A 12,312-nucleotide genomic window follows, 5' to 3' on the forward strand; every position below is an offset into this window, starting at 1 on the left:
GGTGCGACACGGTGCGTTTTCTTGAATTTTCCAATACACATACACGGTGTCACACCGTGTACACGGTGCGACACAGACCGTTTTCCACCGTGTTTTTTACACGGTGGGTGTCGGGATACTCGTAACCTGTACTGTATAATATATCAAAAAATTAAAGTTTTAAAGATATAGCCTTTACCCTATACTCAATAATACACAAGGTACCCATCGCTGCCATCTTGGATTTATTTCAAACTGTCTGACCAGGTGAAATTAATTTGCTTAAAACACAGGTAAAATTAGTATGTGATTCTCTCCATTTTCCAATCTAAACTTACAATAAATTCAAGCAAAATGGTGCATTACACCTGTCATTAATAAAAATCATTCTTCATATCTTCATCTACTATAGTTTTTATTCTGATAAATACCTAATAATTATTACAAAACTACCATAAAAAATTTGTCACCTGCTCCTCCAGGGCCAATAGTCTCTTGTCCATTTGTGGAAGCATCCTGACGACCTGATTAACAGGGGCCTCGGAGATAGGTGCCTGTCCTGAGGACCCCGAGGTGCCCTGCAAATCCTGTAGCTCATGTATCCTAAAGAAACATAGTATTTTAATGCATCAGAAAATAACTCTCTCTCTCTCTCTCTCTCTCTCTCTCTCTCTCTCTCTCTCTCTCTCTATCTCTGGGGTTATCTTAATTTTGGTGAAATTACTGTAAATGCAGAGCATTGTAGGAATAAAGTGAATTACAGTAAATTGAGATGGAAGAGTTCATGACGCAATTTTGAATTTCTTTTATATATGTATTACTTGCCATTCATAGGTGAATTTCTACATCATTTTGCAAATTATTTACCCTCAATTATAGGCCTACACAGGTAATTGTGCTGAGCCCAGTAAGTGTTCGCCGATAAATACCGTACATCCGCGTTTCTTTTGCGTGTCACACAATTTGCGAAAATGGGGAAAATTTTTTATGTACGTAGCATTTTTGATTTGCGCCAGTCATTTTTTGCAATTTAAAAAGTTTCTTATAGAAAATAACACAGAATATAATTCCTGCATATTCAATTATATGCAATTTAAAAGACAACGCAATAAAAGAGAAAGTTAAATCATCACGAAAATTACTAGATATACGGTAACACAAGTTTTACTAGATTACTAGATAAACGGTAACACAAGTTTTAGCATGATCAGAGCAATTTTATATAATAACAAAAGATGGGTAATTTATATGAATATTGAGGAGAATATTTGTCATGTGCATCGTTGCAAACCCCAGCCAATATGTATGATCCTCACCCATCTGACAGCTAGAGAGAGCCACGCAGACTCAGGACCGTGGCAAAATTTAGACAATGAGTCATGTGGAATAAAGTGTACATGCTTTCTTCATTTGTTGTATGTATACTGTACCATTGTATATTGTATATTTAATATCATATATACATATCATATTTAATAATGTTCGATTCACAAACATATTTAACACTTCTTGGTACAATGAAACAACAGACCTGAAAAAGTTTATAAGTTTATTGTACATACGATTCTTGCATATTAATGACTCGGTTTTCAATGTTTTTCTTCTCTTCCAGCTCCAGGCGGTTCATAAATGCATTGGCAATCATATTTTCCCATTGCACTAGCTCTCTTGCCTTGTCTAATGAAAACCTTTTGACTAAAATCAAAAAATTAATCAACAAATGAAATGAGTATTTCACATAACTATAAAAAAGATTCTTTCTCATAGATATATAATTTTTAATGATATATTGGATTCAAACTTAAATCAAAATTTTATATGCAAAATCCTATAAGAATGAATTCAAAAAGATGATGCAAAAAAATGAAAGGGATGTACAAAACATGTAATCAAGCTTCAAATACTGCTGAATGAATACACTCAGCATGCACTTTAACTGCAAGCCATGCAATTTGTTCTAAAACAAACATGCTTAAAAAATACAAATAAAATATTCAAGCTTACCACTAATTTGAAAATCAGCCTCACTTACACTATATATTCAAGCAAAAATGTGTAACATTGATAACAAAAATGAACACTACTCACTGAATTTTAAGTCACTAAAAATTTCACAAAACAGCAAATGAATTATATATGCATTCACTTAAAACATTAGACCAAATAAAGAGGTCCTCTTATGGTAGGAACCGATCCTTTGAGGTAGTGACAATCAAGAAATTAAATCACCTACATGTTTAGGACTGGTGTATGAAAAAAGCGACAGCTCACTTTGTGTATGTGTATCAGGGGCTTCATTAACTCAGGGTGCTATTTATCATGAAATTGATGTGACGAACACATGACATATCATGATAATCATGATGTTATATAGGCTGCAAAGGCTAACGATGTTAAAGTCAATAATGATTGCATGGCTAAAATGATCAATCATGGGTGGAATTGAAACAAGGCTCATGTACATGTACATAGTGAAGGGTAACATAAAAATATGTGCATGCATACTATTGATTCATTCAATACATGTAATTAACTGCAATCCTTTTCTCCTTCAATTTTTATAGTGTCAGTTGTGTCTATATTTTGACAGAAATACACAAAAGTTTGATGGGTAAAAATCAATGTAGATTGATGTGCAACAGTAAAATGCACTTAATAAGATGTAACGTTTTCTGCAAACTAAACGGTTTACCAAAATTTTTTTCCCAAGTTTTCAGGCCCATCATATCTTTTTTGTTGGGATGTATAAACATGTGCATGGCAGTTGACTATGATGCACAATAATTTGATTTATCTCGTGATGTATGGGAATCTGTGAATGGCTTTATATAATGTATGTTTTTCAAGAATATGAAGTGAAGTGGTTGAACAAATTGACAATTATTCTGACTTACTCAAGTCACTGGGCTGACTGGACAAGCAGAAGGAACATTTCCCGAAAATCCATCGAATGAACAAAGCCATATGGCTTATCAAAATAAGGGGTGGGGCCAGGGTGGGGCGTGTGTAATACTCATAGATCAGGCGGTAGCGCTGGAAACACCAGTACTGATCAGTGTTTTCCTGTACAATCTGAAATGTGTTGCTGGAAAGAGAAGAAAGTTGCACAAAAAAAACATATAAGGCTGCTCAGACTGACTTCATCAGCGACTGGTATCTAACTAAGATTTAAACAGCCATGCAAAATACATTTATCAAAATTATTTAATAGATTCATGCAGTTGCTCCTCTTATGAGCTACATCAGTGAAGAATTATAATCTGGTTTAGTTTGATCAAAATATTAGTTTATAAGTTGAAAGCAAATTTGAGTCACCAATGGCTATCAATGAAAATTTTATCCCTCGGGATCGTAAGTTTCATTTTGTCCGGCAATCAGAAAGTTTGCAAACTACAAACCAGAGGTTTATCATTCTTGTTTCTGTAGCAATTGCATTTGGTCAGGACACAATTCTAGTACATATAATATAAATACTTTAATTATTTTTATAAACACCTGTTACAGAGGAGTAGACATTATTTCTTATCAATTAGGCTAGCTAACTTGACAAGTAGTGGATATTTAATTTAGAGCCAATCCCTTTCCTTACGACAATTTTAGTGTTTATAATCATACTGTTCCATCTAAAATAATATATGCACAAAGAAAGCAACATCAACTTCTTCAAATCCAGCTGCATACTACTCTTGCTGAATTTTACAAAGAACAACAGGAGTACCATTTTAAAATACTAATACTATAGGGATCAAAGCATGCTAAAAAAATAAATAAAGATACCAAAAACTGAAATGACTTCAAAATCATACTTTAATTGAATGACTTGATCAGACTTACTCAAACTGTTAATTTGGTTACTCCTTTGCTTACAACACTTACTGCTACATAGTTGTAGCAATAAATAGAAATGTGAGATCAGACAAAAGGGGGCAGGAAGGGGTTTGCGATCACAATATTATCGGATTGTGTTAAACCGCATGAACTTCCAAATACTGTCAGTGTCCATTTGTGTAATCTCAAACGTGTAACTGTAATTAGCAATTCAATATATTAAACCCAGTGCTCCAAGATTTTAAATTAATTCATTTTCATTTATAAATATAAGTTTTATTTCAGCATTCTGCCATAAAGCACTGTAAATATAATGGGTAATCTTGTATTAAGGTCAGACGACACGTTCCTCAATTTTATATAACTTTTTCCAGGAATTTGTTAATGGTTTACTACTACTTTGACAAGTTTTTTTTTTTAGAAAAAAAGGATACATTACCAGGCATTCCTGCAAAATACTAGAGTATGTAATTTCCTATATAATCTTCTTGAAAATACACTTAAATTGCGGATATAAAAGTAAATAGATATACAGCACATCAAAACACCATATAGTGGAACTCTATCTTGGCCGGGGCCGGGCTTTAAATTCACCTAATAACCTACGCTCTTGGCAGTGAGCGGCCACGACTATAACCACTCGCCCATCTAGACATATTACAATATACACATAAATTTTAATCATTTTGAAATAATTAAAAAAAAAATTTTTTTTATTTGAACTCTTTATAACGGAGAGATACAAAAAAGATGCTCGAGGAACGTGTCATCTGACCTTAAATACATCATCGAAATACCCTAAAATGTTGAATACATGCATGTTTTTTTATTTCAAGACCTGGGAAACTTGCATATTAAATATAAAACTCCAGCATGAGTGTTATTGATTGACCAAGTATAAAATATAATACAACAAGCATTAAAGCACTTCATGCTGAAACCATCTACTGTATACCGGGAAATATTCGCCCCGTCTTATTTTCGCCCCATTCGCCCTCATTGTCAGTGGGCGAATTTAAGAATATGCAAGTTCCAAATTCTCAAATTATCTCTCTTTAAATATAACTTTGGTTAGGGAATTCAAGACAGGGCAAAACCATTTGCAAGTAAAGAAGGGAAAAAATAACACAAAATGTCATGAAAATTGCATTTCATATAACTTTGAAATTGATCAATTAGAAATAATCAATAGGGATCTGAAATGCACTGAAACACAAACATTAGAACTAATTAATCAAAATTATTCAAATATCAAGCACAACATAATAACTATTTGGTAACAAAGAAAAACTTACCTGAACATAGCAATGAGTAGGTTTAGAAGTAGAATATTACAGAAAAGCACGTAAAAGCCCATGAGGATTGGCACTGCATATCGACTGACTGCAGAGGGACACCTAGGTAAGCTGCCGTTACTGTACACACTTTCATCAAAACTACAGTCCGGCACTTCCCCTACAAATAAACATTAATACCACGTTTGTTGATGCTGCAATAATTTAAGGCAAAAATATGCCACAAAAGATATCTTCATAATGGAAATTTTTAAGAACAGATAAAACCTCCGGTTAGTATTAGGAATTATTAAAGTTATTAAATACTTTAAACAAGAGGCCCACAGGCCTTAATGGTCACCTGAGTACCATAGCCTGTGTTGGCATTTTAAGATTCATTTTGAAGTCTATAGACTCCACTGACTGTAACCTGCTTTTATTATTTCATGTTTAAAAAACATTCATTCATGAGAATGGGGTGGTCAATTATATGCCCCAATACTCGACTATCAGTTACCCGGTATCAAATGGTAGTAATGTGCCTAAATTGATTTATTGACAGTCACTAAATTTTCTTAACCATGCAGTGAATTAATCATTATAAAGTTAATCTATCACACACAACAGTATAGTGAAGCTTCAAATAAATATATCTGCTTCCCTCTGTGTCATTTTTGTTCCCTAAGTTTATAATTACTGTGAGTCTCTTAAAAGCACTTGCTGTCACATGCAAGTATATATGTTTTTTTATTATATACATGTACCTATCAATTTTACCTTCTTGATACTGTCAATTTTACGAAGTGGGATCCGAATTTTCGGATTACCACACTGTGGTTTTCCGAAGTTTCCTTATCACCACTCTCCGAAACTTATATTAAACATTAAACAACGTCTGTATTTTAGCGGGTTTTAAAAAAGTTTGTTTTAAAATAGCTTTGTTATATAAGTTATCATCGTACAGTTGATTTTAAAAAGATAGTTTTGTAATTAAAACTTTTTAATAGACAAGGGCATATAATAAATTTATCATTATAACAGTAACTTGATCTAAAGAGCCGGATTACGTCACATTTGATCTGATGATCCGTGCCTGGCAACTCGACGTGATTCGACCTTTTGGATCAAGTTACTGTTATATATATAATTATTAAGCAGGTTATTTGGGGGTGTCTGTACTGAATTTAATATCAATGAGAAACTGAAGAATCATTTTTATTTGTGGGGGTCAATGTTCATGGGTTGTCAAAATGTTCTCGGTTCACAGGGACGTAATTTCGTTGGTAGCAGGTTCTATTTTGTAAATAAATATCAAATAAATGCTTGCATATATGTTTGTGGGGATGTAGATTTGTGGGCAAGGGTTAGCCACGAACATTAGTCCCTCACGAACAATGATGATTCCACAGTATTCATGATTTTTTAAGTACAATTAAAGCTCAAAACTTTATCCATTATCACATGAAAATTGCAAAAAAACTGATGAAAATTTTACTTTCGATATCTTCCAAGAAAAGTTCCCCATACAAGTTCCAGTATCCAAGTCTCATCACATTGTAAACGAGCACTATGCTGAGCTCTGAATTGGGGTACATGACAGAGTATGCTGCTATTGAGTATGACACCACAAACACCATTAGGATGATAATAAAATACAGCAGGTCCTTCAGCTGTAAACAACATGATGTACAACATTACAGCAGGCATATTTACAACATATAAACAGTCCAAGGGAAAGATGCCTAAAATATGAAATGATTGCAGGTAGCACCATTACATGGAATTTCTTTTTATATAAATAAACATTTTAAAGAAGCTGCCATTCATGAATGAATCCAAAGTGTTGCCCACTTACCATTCTCCCAATCATGACAAGTTTTGGCCCAATGTGTTTGTGGACAGAAAATATATGTAAAATTCTAAAGAAAAAGATGACTAAGTTGAGAGCCATGACACAACGTGCAGCCTCCAAGGTGGAGTCGAAGGGGAGGAAGCGCAGGACTATTCCCATCACAAAAATAAAAATGGTCGCCACGTCGACGATGTTCCACGGATCAGTTATATAGCTCTGTAGCTTGGTATTGAAGTTCTTGGTCAAAGAGGATTGCATCTATCAAAATATACATTTCACTGGGTTTGTTTAAAACATTTCTAAGAAATTTCAATTGAAATTGGAATTTAGTAAGTATTGAATTTTATTAAAAGCATGCAATTATAACTGCTTTCTTTTTAGTTGACTTGTTACTAAGCAAAACATTTTTCTGCATGCAGATTTTTTTATTAGTAAAAGTAAGAATATATCATAACACAGCATGCCAAATATATATCTATCCAAGCTACAGTATACTACATGCATAATCATTACATGCAGATTAATATTTTGTTACAAATTACAAATTAGTATAATATTAATATACAACGGCACACATACATATCAATTATTAGCAATCAATACGTCACACAAAACAAAACAAGGAAAAACCAACTGTTACAACTTATTTGCAATTCAAACTTTGAAATCAAATTCACTAATTACATGTACTAATGACTGGATACCAAATAATATATAAATAGAGGATCTATATGGGAGAAAAATATTTTCAAAATGCACACAATCAATGAAATCGAAAAAAAAGATTTTTTTTAAAATGGTATTAAACAAAAGCAGCTAGAGTATGACGTAATTTTTGGACACAACTGTAATACGTTTTGAGGGGGATGAAATGAGTGATTTTTTCCTCGAAAACTCTGAGTGTTATTGGAATCACTGGGGTTGATGATAAGTGAGGCATTTTGATTGGTGGACGTACGATATATTGTAATTTTCTCATATATTGAATACTGCGACAATTACTGTTCAAATTAAAAAACTACATAAGTACAGACAGTGGTACATTGAAACCTATAACTGGCAAAAGTGTGTTTTGCAACATTCCAAAGCAACTGAAACAAATTACTTTGTCCAATATGCAAATATTAGTTTAGCTGTCCATAACATTTCCCCACCCTCTAATCCCTAAAGAAATACACTGTATATACATGTAGATTAACATACATATAATAGGTACATAATGTAAACAAAATTAACTTGATTATAAGAATAATAATCTATTTTTTCTGTTCATGTAATTACATATAATATGTAATTTTTACATTTGCAGTATATTTTTTCTTATATGTACATGCACATGAAACAATTGAAAAGCACAAATGTTTATTTCTGCATCAAGATTTTTAGGAATCAAAAGTTTTTCATTGATTATAAACATAATTATGACACACACAATGATTATCAAACAAGATCATGGTTTGCCTAAAGCTTTACTAGCATGTTAAAACACTGCCAGCTTCATAATCTCAATTCATATCTCTTTTTAATTCATAAATTAAGTATATAAAATATGTGTATAAGAAAAAAATAGAAATGTTCAAAAAATTGCTTTTTAAATATGAACTTCGTTGGGTCATGATTAAATCTTTCTTAAATTAAATCATGTGACATACCAACCAAGATGATATCCTAAAGAAGTTTTAAACCATTAATTAATAATGAGTGTTTATGGGTTTATACATGTAGTAGCTGGTACATACTATAAATTCCCCAATTTAAGTCTTCTTGATAATCGGGTTCATTGGTTTTAAATTATTAGTAGTTAAGAGGAAGGACAAAATATCAGTATCGTTAATATAGTTACAGCTAACAATTTCTGTAGTGTATTGAGTTTAATAAGTGTACTATGACAGTGAGGGTGATACATAAAATCTGGTGAAAGAAATCACAGAAATCGTGCTCACAAATTGTTCTCTGTTAAGGGGGAATAGTCTTGGCCAGTTAAACAGTAGGAAAATATTTAGACATCTTTCTGAACAGGGTGTCCAATTACTAAAGGTATGATCTGTAACCTATTTAATCTTTTTAAATATTTGTAATTTGCCCAATGGGAATTGATCTATAATTGCCAATAAAATGATTACCCAACCATATTAGCTAGATCTTGAACCAGCAATATTAATACTAATCATTGCAAATACATCATTTCCTTTTGTGGTTATATATATAATTGTATCCCCACAAAAATGAAACGGTATCTGTCTCCAAGGTTACCTGTCGGACCTCCTCTGCAAATATGCTAAACACCCAAATAATCAGGATAATCTCTTCATTTGAGACATCTTTATTGAACTTGACCAGAAGGATGTAGCTGTACAGCCCCAGGAATATCACAAAGGACAACTGGAAATTAAAAACAGAACGTAGTATGTTAGTATGTTGTTGATCTCTAATTAAGAGGACTAGATAGTCAAGGCCATTTCTAGGCTACATTAACTTTCTTGTGATGAAAAGTTTTGAATAATTAGATATTGGGGAATGCTCAAATTTTGAAGCGGAATTTTTGGATTTTTCCTGGATTAATGTTAGTTTAACGTCCAAAATAACATACGTCATAGTTTTAGGTAGATTTGATGGTTAATTTGTTGACAACTCAGCCTCCTTGCACTGAATTTGGGCAATTGTGTTCTACATACACTCCTTATTTAGCTAATAACTGCAAGGATCTAGCCAATAACTGGTTCAGTACCAGTATGACATTTGAAAGCATAGAATTGCAAATAAAAATGCTTACCACATTATGCGCAAAAATAATGACAGGTGCTGTATAAAAATAATAGAACTTTTTCCAAAAGCTGAGATTTGATGGTTTTGATTCATAGTCCACCTGCGGGTCTCTAAAAAGACAAAGTTATTATTTAAACAATTACAAATATAGATAGTACCACCCACAACGGGTTTTAATGGTACATTTTGTACAATAGATGTTGATTTTATGATAACCATGTACAGTGTGTATATGTATATAACAATTTTATGTTAACATTTTTTTAGTTGACTTTTAAGCTTTTGCAAAAGGCTGTACATGAGATATATTGTATTTATATTGTTGCAACTTGAACTGTACACATTTGGTTGAATTTCAAAACAGTTTAATACTTCAGTTATGAATGCTCCAATGTTAGGTAAACTTACTCTTTTTCCTCTTTTACGGGTATAGAGCTCAATGTTTTCTGCTTTTCTAGTTTTCTTTTTTTGTCTCTGAGAACACCCTTCAAAATACAAATAAATAAATTTGATTTAGATGTACTTTGTAAACATTTGTGTGTCATCATGCACTAATCTTCTTGACGAAAAATAAGTTTGTACAATTAATTTGTAATGTTATCTGTATAATCATTAAAGATCAAATCTAAAAAAAATCTGTGGTGTACAAACAGTTAATACAATATTGTATACATTCAAAGTTTTGTCAAATGATGTGATTATTTTTAATCCAATCTTAAATCAACTTGCGCAGGTAAGTTGAAAAGAGTCAACTGTTGAGGTGGTCACGTGATATTATTTAACAACTGATTTTATCATCACAATTTATGACACTCTCACTGTATGATTTTAGACCACCCGAATCTATTAAGAAAATGGGATGGGATGTTGCATTAAAAATTGCATCATGTGACCATTCCTTTAAACATTCAATTAACTTCATTCTCTTCAAGTGCAAATGTGTGTGATAATACGGTTTATTCCCACTTAGCCAACATTCTGAAATTTTCAGTTCCCACTTGGCCAACATTTTGATTTTCACACCTGAGTGATCAGGAGGCTATTGTCTGTTTTTAAGTGTAAGTGTATTTGTTATCAATTACCTGAGCATAGTTTGTTGCATTTAGTTTTTGGCTATAACACGCATAATTATGATAATCAAAATAAATAAATAAAAATAACCAAAGAATTTTTTTTTCAAAAATAGATCAGAAATTTTCTGCAAGATCATTACATAAAACATTTTATATGTATAAACCAATGCCAGTACTTGTATGATTAAAACATTTATGAAAATTTACAAACAGTTTATAAACTGGATGTATATATAAATAAATAAGATAGATCAGCAGTTTTTAAAGAATAGACTAGAAACATGTATTACTATGTTGTAATGCAATATTATATTAAATTAACCTATTGACATTACAATTTAACGCAAATAGCACAGTTTTGTACCTCATGTACATGTGTATTTTAATGATTTGATAGAATAAACAAATTGAAATTGATAAGCATTATTATGATTAATTTACAGAATCAAAAGCCTGAAAATTAAGAGTCCTTAATTGTTTTATGGACTGTTGGTTGAAAGATATAAAAAGTAAACATGCCCGATATTCAGGTGCAGGTCAACTTTCTTTTAAAAAAAAAAAAGACAGAGGAGAATTTTATCTTCTTAACTAATGATGTATTGATCATCATACAATAAATCTTATAAAATGTGAAGTATCACCATTAAAAATATGATTAAGCACTTTACTCAAGCGTTTTTTGTATTTTGTTAATTTCATATTATCTAGATTGGAAATATTCAATATAATCATAGAAACCAAAGAAAATAAAAAAAAAATTGAATTATGACCCATATGATTTAAAGATTAAATTTCAAACGTGACTCTTATTATTACAACATTTTTCAAGGCTCAGTTTAAATTAAGGCAGCAGCTGACATAATTATCTCAATAAATGATGAAAATAGACAAACCATGATATTTGTACTTTAATCAATGGCATAAATTATAGGAAAATATGTAACAGTTAATTTTTTAAGATTATATTTTCATCTGAATGAATTATTTAAAGTACTAAGAGAGAAGCTCAATTCATATTTATTCCTCTGTAGGCTAACAAATATTTTATTTCTCCTACTTATATCGAAAAAAAACAGACTATAGCTTACATGTAATTAAATTCTTTTGTTCTCCACCTGCACCCCATTCCCACTTAGCCAACACAATTTAACCTGTATTTTTTTCAAAATGTTGGCTAAGTGGGAAGACACCGATAATAATGTGTTGTAGGAGCGCTAATTGGCTTTTGAAATCATTAAAAGCTTAATAATACGGTAATGTTTACATATTAACTTTAATAACAAACACATCGCTCACCTGAGCAACAATAGCTTTATATGGGTGTTAAAAGGATATTGTGCCATATGGCCCCACGGTAGAAAAAAAAAGAATACCATAAAATAAATTGTATCCAAATTTTACACTTATTTTCCTACACTTAATCTTTGACATTGTACCCTTATGAAATATCATTTTTAACCAAAAAAAAAAAGATCCTATGCAAGAAACAAGAGGCCCATGGGGCAACAATGGGCGTTCAAAAGATATTGTGCCATATGGC

The 12,312-nt window shown here is 31.8% G+C and overlaps 1 pseudogene; it reads right to left on the reverse strand.

Moving 5' to 3' along the window:
* Positions 1 to 12,312, reverse strand: part of LOC128190673 (transient receptor potential cation channel subfamily M member-like 2) — a 267,840-nt pseudogene that overhangs the window by 36,317 nt on the left and 219,211 nt on the right.

The sequence above is a fragment of the Crassostrea angulata genome, chromosome 1 (genome assembly GCF_025612915.1).
Source record: "Crassostrea angulata isolate pt1a10 chromosome 1, ASM2561291v2, whole genome shotgun sequence".
NCBI lineage: Eukaryota > Metazoa > Mollusca > Bivalvia > Ostreida > Ostreidae > Magallana > Magallana angulata.